The sequence below is a fragment of the Xiphophorus maculatus genome, chromosome 13 (genome assembly GCF_002775205.1).
Source record: "Xiphophorus maculatus strain JP 163 A chromosome 13, X_maculatus-5.0-male, whole genome shotgun sequence".
Classification (NCBI taxonomy): domain Eukaryota; kingdom Metazoa; phylum Chordata; class Actinopteri; order Cyprinodontiformes; family Poeciliidae; genus Xiphophorus; species Xiphophorus maculatus.
The window spans coordinates 1,989,872-2,003,313 of NC_036455.1; the positions used below are offsets into that span (position 1 = coordinate 1,989,872).

Here is a 13,442-nt window from a genome sequence, read left to right on the forward strand (position 1 = left end):
TGTTATTCTAAAAGTTTTTTCAGGAGCACCTTAGTCTGGTCAATTGCTGGAGTTTCCTGTGGAAAAAAGAATGCTTGCAAACTCTGTGCACCAGTTTTCCTCACAAGTTATGAAAGTCAACTCCAACCTGATACAAAAAACAGGAACAATTTGTTTGCATTTGCTGGATTTGATATGCCTGAGTACATTTGCATGTGTTTAGTGCTATCTGAGCAGAAAATGTAGTGCACATAAAAGACTTGAATAGAAGCGCAAACTATTTGATTGCACTATTTTGTGAATTCCCGTTTATGTTCTTTAAAGCATAGGATTCTAATATGTGGTAATAATGGGACATTTGTATGCAGTTGAAGTATCTTAAAGCATTTTAGAGTAAGAAAGTGAAATTATTTGTGTTGAATTAAACTTAATCTGAACGAGTTCTAATAGAATTTTCACAAAATCTTGTACAAATTAACTTCAGTAAGTTTAGTTTGGGCACTAACAACATTTTGCTTGGTAATATTTTAAGTCTAGTTCCTGGATCTGGATCTGAACCAAACATTTAATTTTTAGTTCATTTAGTTTTAGTAAGACATTTTGTTAACATGCATTAAGGACAATCAAAAGGTCACTAATAATGTGAGAAAGGTAAGCTTATGAAAAAACTGAAAAAGACACATAAAAGACAGATTATTTGAATGATAGCTCATGCACGAACTGGCAAATCCTTATGAAAGGCTAAACATTTTCAAAAAACAACCAAAGAGGTCTAATTACTTTCTATATAACCCCAATTTCCGATAAAGGAAATGCTGCCCTACTGGACTGTTGGCTGAAAAGCCCTCACACATAAGTGCACACATGCACTCACACTGAAACCCCGACATTGTGAACATCCTGAATAGTTTAGCAGTTAAATGAGACTCTGCTGACTACTGCACTACCACTGAGATGTGTTTTTGTGTGTGTAGCATGTCTGCATGATTGTCTACAGTACGGGTGTTGGAGCGTGACAGAAAGTTTTTTGTGTGTGTTGCACACTGCCAGTGTATGCATGCATAAGAGTTTGACGGTTTGTGATGTGCAATGCATTGTGTGCATGTTGCAGTGTCAGCAATCATGATAAACACATTTTTAAAGCAATAACATTTCACTTATTGAAAGCATATTTGATACAAAACTTTTACTGAACCTCATTATGTGTCAATAAAACATGCCCAGAAATTGTGACAAATATTTTTTTGTAAAAATTTTAAGAGAAATACCTCTTGACCAATGATATTAATAAACCCATTTTGGGTTTGTTAATGGCAAAAATGATGATAGAACAGATATAAGTTAAAATTTTACACCTGGGTTATTCGGTAGAACAATGGATTGAAAGCACAGCAGCAACTCAATCTCTAAAGTTACCTTCCCATACCAGGTCTTTATGCTCAATTTTGATTTTTTGCTGAAGTACTTTTTTGTGTGTGTGGTCATTCATAATACTAATTAAATGCGACTGCAGTGAGACTTCTGTGTAAACAGTTTGTGACCCCAAAGCACTCTGCATGTGCAAAAAAGAGTAAGAATGTAGATGTCACATTGCAGCACAGTTTAAGGAAATAATAATGGACGCTGTCGTCTATCGCTTCTAACGTTTGTTCACCAAAGGGAGCTTGTGACAGCATTGTCACAAGATCATAACTGATAAAAAGAAAGCACAACTACTAGCAATGACCTTTCGTGGAGCATTGACAGAAAACTCTGTAGAGAAGTTTGTATAGATGTGAACTCGAAGCCAGGAGTGGTGGGATTGTGATGTAATTCGATTTATTGACAGACTTTTTTTAGAATTTCAGTTATAATTTGTAGCCACTGTTTAGGTCTGAACTTACTGCGTCTGGCTTCTGCTGGTGCAGAATTATGATGTGTGTTTAACATCAGTGACATAAAACTCAGATAGAATGCGACAAGACCATTCAGACTAAAAACGTGGAAAACAAATGGTGACGTTTTTTTGTACCTCATATGGAAGTGGGACAAATCAGATTTTCTGGGCAATGAAAAGATCTGAATTAGCGTGAAAAAGTTGGATGTAAGTTGCATAAAGGCAAAAAAAAAGCAGTTTTAGAATTTGTAGTAAAAAATATTAAAGAGACATCTGCATGTGCAGGACAAGATGGTTAAAATCAAGGTGATGTAGGCGGTCTTATAGCTTGAAATATTCCCTCCATATTGTATTTATAGATGAGCCGAGTAAACTTACTTCAGATGACTGCACTAAGTTTTGTTAAGGTAAGCTCCTACCATCAGTGTCAGCAGTCGGGTAGAGAAGAGATGCAATTTTTGCAGAGCAAAAAAGAGAAGAGAGGACAGGAAGGGGAAGAAGGAAGAAGGAAGAGGGAAGTGGGAAGCAACGGGGAAGGGAAGTATAGCAAGAATAAAGCAGGTCTGCAGGAGAGAGATAAGAGTACTTCAAGTGTCACTACAAGACTGGTACATTGATCTGAGAGAGAAAGAGAGGAGCAGAGAGGTGCAGAGACAGAGTTTCATTACTGTGAGCTCTGTCTTCAACACCATTTCAAATACCATACTACTGTGTGTATAAATAAAGCAGACAGGTAAGTGCATGACACATAAAAATATATATTTGTTGATGTGGCAGAAGTCTTTATTCTACATTTTATTCGTTCTGAAGTTTCTGGAACTCGGCCGGGTCTGACATAACTTAGCTTGTCCTACAAGCAGCCATTGAAAAACCAATGACAATCACATATTTTTAAGTTAGTGTTTAACAAAAATCACTAGATTTGCACATAAACACAGAAAAAAAATTAATTCATTAATGTTCAGAAAATTAGACTCACAGTCCCAATATAAAGTAGTGCTCATTCACTTTATTAGTTTGACAAAAATAAAGTTTTAAAAAATCCATGTCATGTACCAAATAGTACATTGGGGATATCAATGTGCAGTAACTACAAAGTAGAGATTGCCATTTCATCTAAATTTGTTTAATTTTATTTTGCTCTTTTTGCTTACATAGCTATTTTACTTGGGCCAATTTCTCAATGCAAGACATCTGAAATACTTAGGATAATTAATTTTGATGGTTAAGCTATGTTCTTCAAGTTTGTATCGTTGAGTCAAAACAAGGCATTAAGATCTGAGGTCAGTTCAAGTTGGTTTGTCAAGTTATCTTGTCTCCCCCCCAAAGTTGTGCTGTGCTGGGTAATGAGCCATATTTTAAAAAATGAAACAAAAACTAAATGTAATTCAATTCTGGGCTGGTTTTACATAATCTAAATATTCAAAAACAATGACATTGTGTATTTTTAAAATATCAAATATTGTCATTTTACAGTTGAATCCCAGATGGTTCCAAACAACACTGCCAACTTGTTTCATAGTGAGACAGTTGTAGTGCATTTCAGGAGAATAACATTTTAAAATATAAGAACATTTTGTGAGTTTTGGAGCCACTAAATTTCTCTTTCAGTAACAGACCCAATATCAGCTCCGAAGAAAGTATTACAGAATTTAATCAGCATACTGACTTCCACAGATAGGAATTAGCTAGTCAGAAAGCATTTAAGCGTGTGTGTGTGGGGGGGTGTTTACATGTGTGCATACAAGAGAGAGGGGATAAAAGAAAGGCAGGACAGGAAATGGTCAAATATATGTAAATCTTTTTGCACGAGTAGGTACATATGGTCCTGGATTAACTCTACCTTGGTTATCACAGGCTGTGTGCCATTTGTGTGTGTGTGTGTTGCTTGTCACGTCTGTCTGGTTGGCAGCATATGTGTGCGATGTGCGTGTGTGTATCCAGCTGCTTGGACCAGCCGAGCTTTACCTCCACAGGGAACCATTAGCGAGATAATAATGAGACCATAGAGAAGTCGGATGAGGTGTGTGTGTGTGTGTAAACATAAGGGACATAGAAGCACAGAAAGAGAAGCATTTTCAACAGAAAAGCGGCAAACACAAAAAAAAGACATTTATTTAGGTTTACGCCATGTGGGGAAGTTGAAACTGATTTAGAGATGCGTAGGAAAATGTGTGCGCTAAATGCAAAGATGCCTGTTTGATGTTTCCGCAAAAGCCTTCCCTCATCTGTATTTTGTTTGATAAATTTTAAGAAGACAAGGATTTACTCTTGATTTCACCTTAATTTCACTTGGTATATCACAATAAATTACAATATGAGAGAAATTGAAATTATTTATTTCAATTTTTTCCAGTAATTGAGCTGAAGAAGTGAATATTCTTTGCATTTGTTTTACACACAGCATTGTTACAATTTAAGGTTGTACAGTATAGCGCAAACATATTGTCGCAAAGTTAGTGAATGTGAAATTAATATGTCTAATTTAAATGAAATGACTGTTCATATTTGCCAAGAATGGGTTCACACTCTGCATGACAATAACATATTCAGACTATTGAATGGAATGAAACGTCAGCAAATATTCACATCTGGTACAAGTTACAATGATAAGGGGCCTTTAACATTGGGGTTCCAATGCTAAAGGGCTAAGAGGCAATTTGGGAGAAATGTATATTTATCGCAATTAATTCAATATTTGGATCTTCAGTTCAGTTTAACTCCTGCTGCAGTCTGGGAATCTCTCCCAAGCTATTCAATGTACTTTGCCTCAGTTTTTTCAAGGGAATAGTTATCCCCATTCCCTTCTTCTTCATTTTTTTCCTACTCAACTTTCCATTAATAATGTGCGTCGATATGTAAACAGCCAGCTTCTGTAGCAATAACCTTTTGTGGCTCAACCTCCTCATGGAGGGTGTCAATGGTTCTGCTAGAGATTTCTGGGCTTTTATTGGCTGGAAGTGGTAATTATCAAAATGAGTGACTGAAAGAAATAAAAATGCTTCACATGCATAACTGTGTGTTATGAATCTATACTATGTATCACAAGCATTTTTGGAAATATATTAAAATAAATAAACTTCTCAATTATATTTGTAATGAACTGAGATGCAACGCCAGGTCACCATTTATGGTTTTCAGATTTCTAAATGAGATGTGACTTTTACCTTATATCCTTTATGCTTTTTAAATGGCAAAAATTATCATTGTCTCTGGCTTAATTTGCAAATTTTTCTTATATTGTAATGATCCATTTGTCCCTGCTTCATAAAATCAAATGTTTGTTTTGCTTACCGATAACATGTTCATTAGCAGTGATTACCTTTGAATGAATTGCCACTTCATTGTTAAGAGGAGGTGGTCAGGGTTGAATTTGATTTTATGAAGCCCCTTAATCTCACAGGAGCATAAGGTTTTCAAGCTTTTCAAGTCACAACAACACCTGAATAATCAGGTTGCATAACCATTATATTTAGCTCTCTGAGCAGGCTGCTCGCTCGCTGACCTGGAAACATGGCAAAACCTACATTATATGATGGGCTCTGAATTATTTTAAATTGTACTAATTAAGAAAAAGACATGGCAGGCCTGCTACACACTGCCAGGCAGTGTGTAGCTGACTGGGCATGTGCATTACGTCTGGATCAGTATGACAGCTCTGCTTGAAGCTCCTGCAGTGGAAGGGGACTGTGCATGTTTTCAATTGGAGTATGTGTCTGTGCATGTCTCAGGCATGTGGAGACTACCTGCGTAAACACTGTAATTTGTCAAAGCTCAGTTGGACTTGTTCATACTGCACAGTAAACACACACACACATACATACACAAATAGAGGAGTACAGTATTTCTATCTGGCATGATTTCCACACTCCTACATGTTTCAGTGAGACATGAAAAAACATGACGCATTCTAAAGAAGTGTGTGTGGAGGGGGGGGGGGGGGAAATGGTGGGACCCTCACATTTCAGCAGATTAGGAAAACAAAGAAACTCAAATGAATGAGAGCATAAGACGTTAGCAGGTGAAAACAATCAAATTCAAATGTACAATATGAGAGGTAGGACTTCTGACAAATCTTCTGCCAGATTTTGGTAAATTATGCTCAAATAAAGCATTTGCAGAAATTAACAGACACATCACCAGATATTTTCAGTAACTCTATTTTGCAGTCAAAGTACATCATTAGTGTCAAGAAAGTTATGCTGAATGTCTGTTTTTAGTGAAAGCATAAAAACTGTGGGAGTTTGTTATGATGGAGAAAGTTAAACATTTTTATCATGCTTCTGCTAATGATGGTGTAAACCTGACCTCATGTTGTGTTTTGTAATGAGAGGCTGTACATTTTGATATTTTATATAACGAAAAATTGATGGCTAGAAAAAAAAGAGTTATACAGCTACTTAATACAATAGTATCAAAAATCAGGGTCAATCCACTCCAAAAGTTGACACATGTGCTGCTCAAGATTAAACTCATAATTCTTCCACACTGTACAGCTCTCTGATAGCAGACGGGATGTCCATTGGTGCCCTGAGACGGTTGAAATGTTGTCTGGATTTTGCAGAGACATACAGGAAGCAAGCAACACAGTTTATTGTCGATCAAATCCTTCTCATGTAGTAAACGGCTTTCGGGGACTTGTACTACCCCTGAAGTAAGTATGGAAAATATAGAAGAGCCACACAAAACTGCACAAGATTTGCTAATGGAGATTAATCTGACTGGCGCAGAACTGATTAAAGCGGCTCTAGAGGCAAAGCGGTTTTAGTTTCCTCTAGTTTACCCCTTCATGGCTGCCTGATGTTCCTATAGAAGCGTTAGTCTTTCAGGCTTGGTATTCAGTTTAAACATACTGGCAATAAAACATTCAGATGTTTTACACTCGTAATTTGCTCTGAGCCTGCATGTTGAATGATGGTTCCTGCTGTGTAATGCTTTTGGTTTGATCTATCAGCTTAATGTTATGTTTTAATGAGGGGCCGGTTCTTCGGCTCAAATTGAAATATTGCTCCGTGTGTCTCATGGATAGTCCGAAGCCAGTAGAAATAACCTCGCATCACAATTAAGACAGTAAATCATTGCTACAACCACAGGTGTAAATAAGTACAAAATTAACTATACTTATAGGAGTTACAAAAATTATTTAGGTTTAAAATAATTTCAGATAACAAGCAAAGAAATATGCATGCATCTACTTTTTAATATCAATAAAATACACATTTTGTGCTTCTTATTTTTTTATCAGATCCTTAGTTTTTTTTAGTGAAACAACCCCCAAATTAATATATAATAGTGAAAGCAAAACTAAGGTTCAGTTCTTAGCTGGAAGTGGCTTTCTCTGCATCAAATCATGCCCATGTTGTTTCTTTGGATGGATGGATGGTACTCTTATGAGCTCTTCCAGGATCAGCAGCATCTTAAGTCTCGTTAGGCAGACTAAATGTTTGCATCATAAGATTGTTACATGAAGAAAAACAAGGACAGCTTCATTGCCGACAAAGAAGGAAGAAGGAATAAATAAAAATGCCATTGTCTAAATAAAGATTTCCAGATTCAGCAAAGATACTGTCACAACATGAATGCCTAATAATAGTTCGAAAAGCAGCAAAGTTCTTGGAATAGGCTAAGACACACCAGCACATCAAACTGGAAGACAAACAAAGTCATTATTATTAGTAAATCTAAATTGGACATTTGAAACGGTTACATAAAAAAGCAAATTGGAAAAAAAAAGAAGAAGAAACGATTGATGCCCTAACAACTTTAGCCTTTGAAAAACTATTTGAAGACAAAAAGCACACAAAGCTGCGGTACCTGTCACAGACTTTTCTCTGTAGTTCCCTGACCTGATCCCTATTAAAAATTTATGGGGCACTTGAAAAGAAAGAAAGCCAAGAATTCATTGCAGTAAGTTCTGCGGCTCATTGTCAAATCCTGTTGGGATAACACGGACTATCAGGTCTGAACAATCCAGTAGAGTTCCGATCAGCTCCAGTGCATTCTGACATTCAGATACATCCCTGAAGTACTCAACATTACACTTTAATCTAAGGTTTCTGGGGCCAATTGTACATTAACAAAAATCAGATCAGAGCAAAAACATGCAGGGAAATTTATAAAATGTAAACAGACAGCTATTTAGGAAGTAATGTTCCTTAGTGGCATCTGGACATTTAGGGACTGCAGCTAAGCTGTGTTTTTGTATGCAAGCCATTTTCTTGCTTACATTATCTTCACTTGCTCTTAAGCTATTGTCCCTGCTTACTTCATTCTGTGCCAGATGTCTTAATGCAAAAGGATTTGTGCACCCTGGACAGACAACAAGTCCATCAAAAGGCCAGTGGAGAAATAATTATACGGTCAATTTACAATTTTTCACGTCTGAAAATTCATAATTTTCAGACATAAACAAGCCGGAAACTGTATGAAAAGGTCCAAAGAAATCGCTAAGATACAACAGAAAATAGATTTAATCAAATGGGTTTTTTAAGATAAATTTGCATACAGTTTGTTTTAAAATCAACTGTTAAATTTATTGCAAAAGCAATAAAACAACCTGAAATGACTGCATCAGAGCATTGCCAAAACTGCTTTATATGAAAGGAGTTCCTGGTTTGCAGTAGTCGGTCTCTATAAAAGTGGTCCAAAAACTAAAACATGGTAAAATATGAATTACTGGTTTTACAAAACAGACAAAATGAATGCTAGTTTTGACAGGAAGTTGTCAAAATACACAGGGCACCACAATTTGTGGGTTATGGGACTGCTCTACCAGAGATCAGTCAGTGTGGAAAGGATATTTCCTGATATTTCTTTCAACAGAAGAGTTCACCCTATAAACAAAAAATAGTCCAAGAAGGATTTAAGGAGCTCAAGAAGTTTGAGATGTTGACTTCTCCAAAGTCCAAATCTCAATCATCTGTAGGATGTACTGGCTCTACAGTAAATGCACCATCCATGAAGGCCCATCATGTAATTTAAAGGTCCTGCAGCCAAAATCTTGGTGGCAGAAAGCACAGCACACATTCAGAGGTTCAGTGAAGTTCACACTTCATATACAGTAAGAGGAGCACCAACACTCTAGTAGGTGGTGAAAACTCTTATGGAGGATCACTATAACTGGCTGATATATTTAAACAAATCTTATACCTTGAATGATTTGGAATAACCATCCGAAGCAATTAACTAGTCATTAACATGTAGTTTATTATAAACTTCAAAATGTCAGTCATTAGGGTTTAATACTAAAAAGTTGATCAGAGCAGCTTATCTTGCGTTGGAGGATCAGATTTTTTTAATAATAATGTGTCATTCAGTTGTCTTGGTTGTGCTTTACCTTTTTAAGTCATCTCTAGATTTTGGCTAAATTCTCACTTTTTTCTGAATATACGACGAGGAACCTGCCTAAAACTAAATTCTGTATTTCTTTAAAACACACTAAGATTTGAAGTGTTATCTTTATTGAAAAAAAAAAAAAAATCAAGTGCTTGATTAGACCATGGTACCATAAACACGAGCTGAACCAATGATCAGCACACTCCAAAGGACACAAAAACCCTGTGCCCAGACAACCAGCAGCCTGAATCTTGTTATGCTGACAACACACAAACAACCACACACGCTCATTTCATTTCCGTTTCTCAGTGAGTCTCATTTCAGGTTTTGTCAGTGCAGATTATTACTTTTTCAGTAGCAACAATAACCCTCTACTTCCTCTAACTCAACCTCCTCCTCCTCGTCGTCTGTCTGTTCTGAATTCCTTTGCTTTCTTGCAGTTGGTAGGTTTATCCTATGACACAGGCTCACAGTCAGTCATAGGTTTTCTTAAGTTCAATCACAGTTATGGCAGAGGCTTTTCTTTAAAATAGAGAGATGTGCAGATATTTCAATTTCAAATCGCCAATCTAACACACTAACACAGAATCTAAATATTAAATATTTATGCAAATAAAGGTTCTTCATGAGACTCTAGTGATCCAGAGTGTAAAGGTGTATTCACACAAATGAGTTTTGGTCCGGACTCAAAGTGGACTTTATTTGTTTTGCTTGTTTGGTGGGGTTTGCTTTTACATTTTTTTCTTTCTTGCAAACATATAATGATTCATAAATAAAGCCATGCAAGTGATGATTGCTCCCATTGGACAAAAATGAAGGGGACGGGACAGGTCACAGACCCAGAAAAACAAACTTTGGAAGACATGCATGCTGCACATCCCTCATGTGCATTTGTGCTTTTAAAACTGCTACAGCTTTTTGAAAGTCTAGACCAGCTCATGCAACCCAGGTTTCGTGATGCGATATTCTGGATTTTGGAATGCTGTTGCAAGCTGAATGAGATGAGATACTCTGTGCCCCCTGACCCACAACCTACTGCCAGCAGCATTGCTAAGCAGAAAACTTTGGATCAAATTTTCAGTGCATGCTGTAGTAGTGTTAGGAACTCTGAAGGGATCATTTTTACCATAATGTCCAGGAGCAGTGGCTCATGAAGTCCAAAAAGACATGCCTTTCCTGTAGTTGGTTCAAATCAGAAGTGTGACCACACCCGAGTTTGTTTGGAAGCAGACAAAGAACACTTCAAAAAATGGGTCTCAGTCTGGTTGTTTGCACTACCGTTCACTTTAGTGTATTCACGCCTGCACAAAAGATCTAGAACAACACGAGAAACAAACTGGTCCATTTAAATAATTTACCAAATATGTCAAGTGTGAATAAACCCTAACTTAAGTCTTGATTCTTTGTGGAATTCAAGTGTGAATCAAATCCAAATATTTAATGTAGACTCTAAGAATTTGACGTTAGAGCCTATAATCCGTACAGTTTAGTTTAGAGTCTTCAGTTCTTTATAGTTCACCACTTTGTGCTTATTGAATTTCATGCTTTCTGTCTGCGGTTTGGTAAACACAGAGAATTTTTAATTTGCAAGTTGTGTTTTTCAATTACAGTAACAACAATCAACTTTAAATCTCTCAATATGCCCTATAGTTAGGTTTATTGATTCTGAGGTCTACCTTGGAGCTGTAACCAGCCCCAATCTGGGACCTTGTGACTGAATCCACCCAATATCATAGTATTCTGCTGTGAAATTGTCATTAAAGGCCTTCTCAATATTAGCAGGCAAGTAAAATAATGGCTGCCCACTCTAGAATCACTGGGAGTTAATCAGTAGAAGATCTGCTATCAAATTTTTAAGCAATTTTTAGAGGTAAGCATTTAGTGTGTAATATCCTTTCAAATTAATAAACATTGGTGAGAGATTTGTGCTACTTTTTTTTCATACAAATCCCTTCCTGAAAACCTGTTACATTATTTAATGCACGTAAACCACCTGTGAACGGATATGTTCAGTTGTTCATCATTAAAAAGGGCATTCACCTAGATCAGTTGTTGGCCATAGAGGTCACAGATTATGCTGAAAAGAGAGCAGTCATTTTTTTCTTTCTGAATATGGGTTTAATTTTCAAAAAAATATCCATGAATAATGTATGATAATTTAAGCACAGCATGTAATGTAAAGAGACAAGATTAATGAATCACATATTCACAGAAAGAGAGAAAGCATATTACCGGCGCAATAGCTAAAAGCACTGCATCTCCAGGCATTTGATTGCATGACTGAATAATTGATCGAAAGCTATTACAGTCGGTATGAATGCCTCTAGGTGTCAGCATGCACAACCACAAACTGTATGCGACTCTGTACTGTGTGTATGGGGGTTATTTGCGTGGGTGTGTGTGTGTAAGTGTGATGTGTAATTGACAGGGTAAATAGTTGTAGATGTGTGTTTCTGAGTTGGTGTGAACAAATTAGTAGCTTAGCTCCTCTTAGCCTTACTGACAGAAAGACAGAGACATTGCTAATCCAGCACTGACAAGTTGCCATTTGCTTCTCTTCTTCTTTTGCAATCTCCTCCTGCCTTTCTTCCTTCCTCCTCTACCCTCAAAATTACAGTTTACTGCTCCACTATTGCTGGGCAACATTTTAGTACACCATTACATGCCTTTTACAGTTTTCAGTGTTTTTCTGTTGCTCAGGAACAGGTCACATCCAAAGAAGAAAAACACATCTCTTATAACATTTTGTCATTGAATTTACAGCAAAGGAAATGTTTTTGTTTTCTCAAAAAAAAAAACTTCCCTTGTTTGTCATGCAAGCTTTATCTTTTCTGATAGGATCGAGAAACAGCTAACTGATATTACTACTATTGGATAATACTTCTGTTATCAACCCTACTCTCAGTTAATGGAAATTACATGTCTTCTGTTTGTATGATTTTTTTTCTATGTTTATGTATTTATGTGACTGTTTTACCAGTTTAAAGGTTTTCTGTGATACCGCTGTGCCATCTCAGACATGTTCAGAATGTACAATCAAGGATTAGTGATACAGACTTAAAGTTAAATTTTTTGGAACATTAATATAACAAAATTCAGCCTTGTATTTTAAGTTGAAATTTATCACACTGTGAAGTAAAAGTCTCAAAAACAATTGCAATTGGATCAAACTCGAAATACCAGGATCAAATGCAATGATTTAGACTGTATTTGATAGCCTAACTGGTCAATAATTAGAACTTTACACTTTTTTTATAAAGTTTCCCAAAATTACATTATTTTGGATTTGGCTTGATATTCATAAAGTTAATAAGGATTAAAATTATTCAACTAACAGGCATTAATTGAATAATTTCAGCAAATTAGTGAAGCTTTTCTAACTAGTCGTGGACTTTCTAAACTATTTTGATCTATTTAGATGAAAAGAAATGATGTACAGTTTGCAAAATATAAAGTCATGTTATGTACGCATCTCAAGTATGTGTATTATTTTTGATTAATTCTGTTTTTATATTGAGTGTTAAGAGGGAGAAACAATGCAAGTCTGCTGTATAAACATAGAGTATAAGTTACATTTATAAACAATGTCAATGTTCCTTTTCCTTTCATCTGGGTGTGAAACATTAATGTTACATCCAGAACCAGTGCCTACAACTAGACAAGTAAGTATTTGCTGAACTGGTTAGAAATTAATGTTACTGCTGTGCTAAATCAAATACTCCAAGCCATTGAAATACCGAGGTGTGTAAATCTTCAACAGTGCAGACAGAATATTTGAGTAGCACTGAAGTAAATTTGGTGGAAGTTGAGCACATTTGTGGTATGTTTTCCTAAATAAATTGACACTCAATGGAGTGCTGTACTCTAAAGTTGTATATTTTTTAGAACACCAAAAAGTCAGGTAGATACATAATAGCTGGATCTGATTTCTATAAAGGTGTTTTGCAGTGAGCTAAAATAGTTGGCAGTGTTACAGTTGGATATTGAATCCTTGACTGATCTACTTACTGTTCTCTGCACTGACCTCTTCATTTTTACACCCAAACCCAAAGACTAAAGCCACATCAACATTTTCACTTACACATAATCTAAGTCAGAGTGATATTTGGTGTAGTTTGACACAGGTAATGTCTATTATGTTTAGTGTAAATATTTAGTGTAAAAACTAAATATATAATGTAGATGCTTGACTGCTGTCAAAGTGTACCCAAATCTGTACTTGTAGTTTACTAACATAAACATGTAATCAAAA

General features: G+C 36.1%; 1 protein-coding gene across 8 annotated transcripts in view; it reads right to left on the reverse strand.

Annotated features, from left to right (window-relative positions):
• The window catches only part of LOC102226981 (CUB and sushi domain-containing protein 3), a 392,616-nt gene that overhangs the window by 222,564 nt on the left and 156,610 nt on the right, over positions 1 to 13,442 (reverse strand). The window lies entirely within an intron of this gene.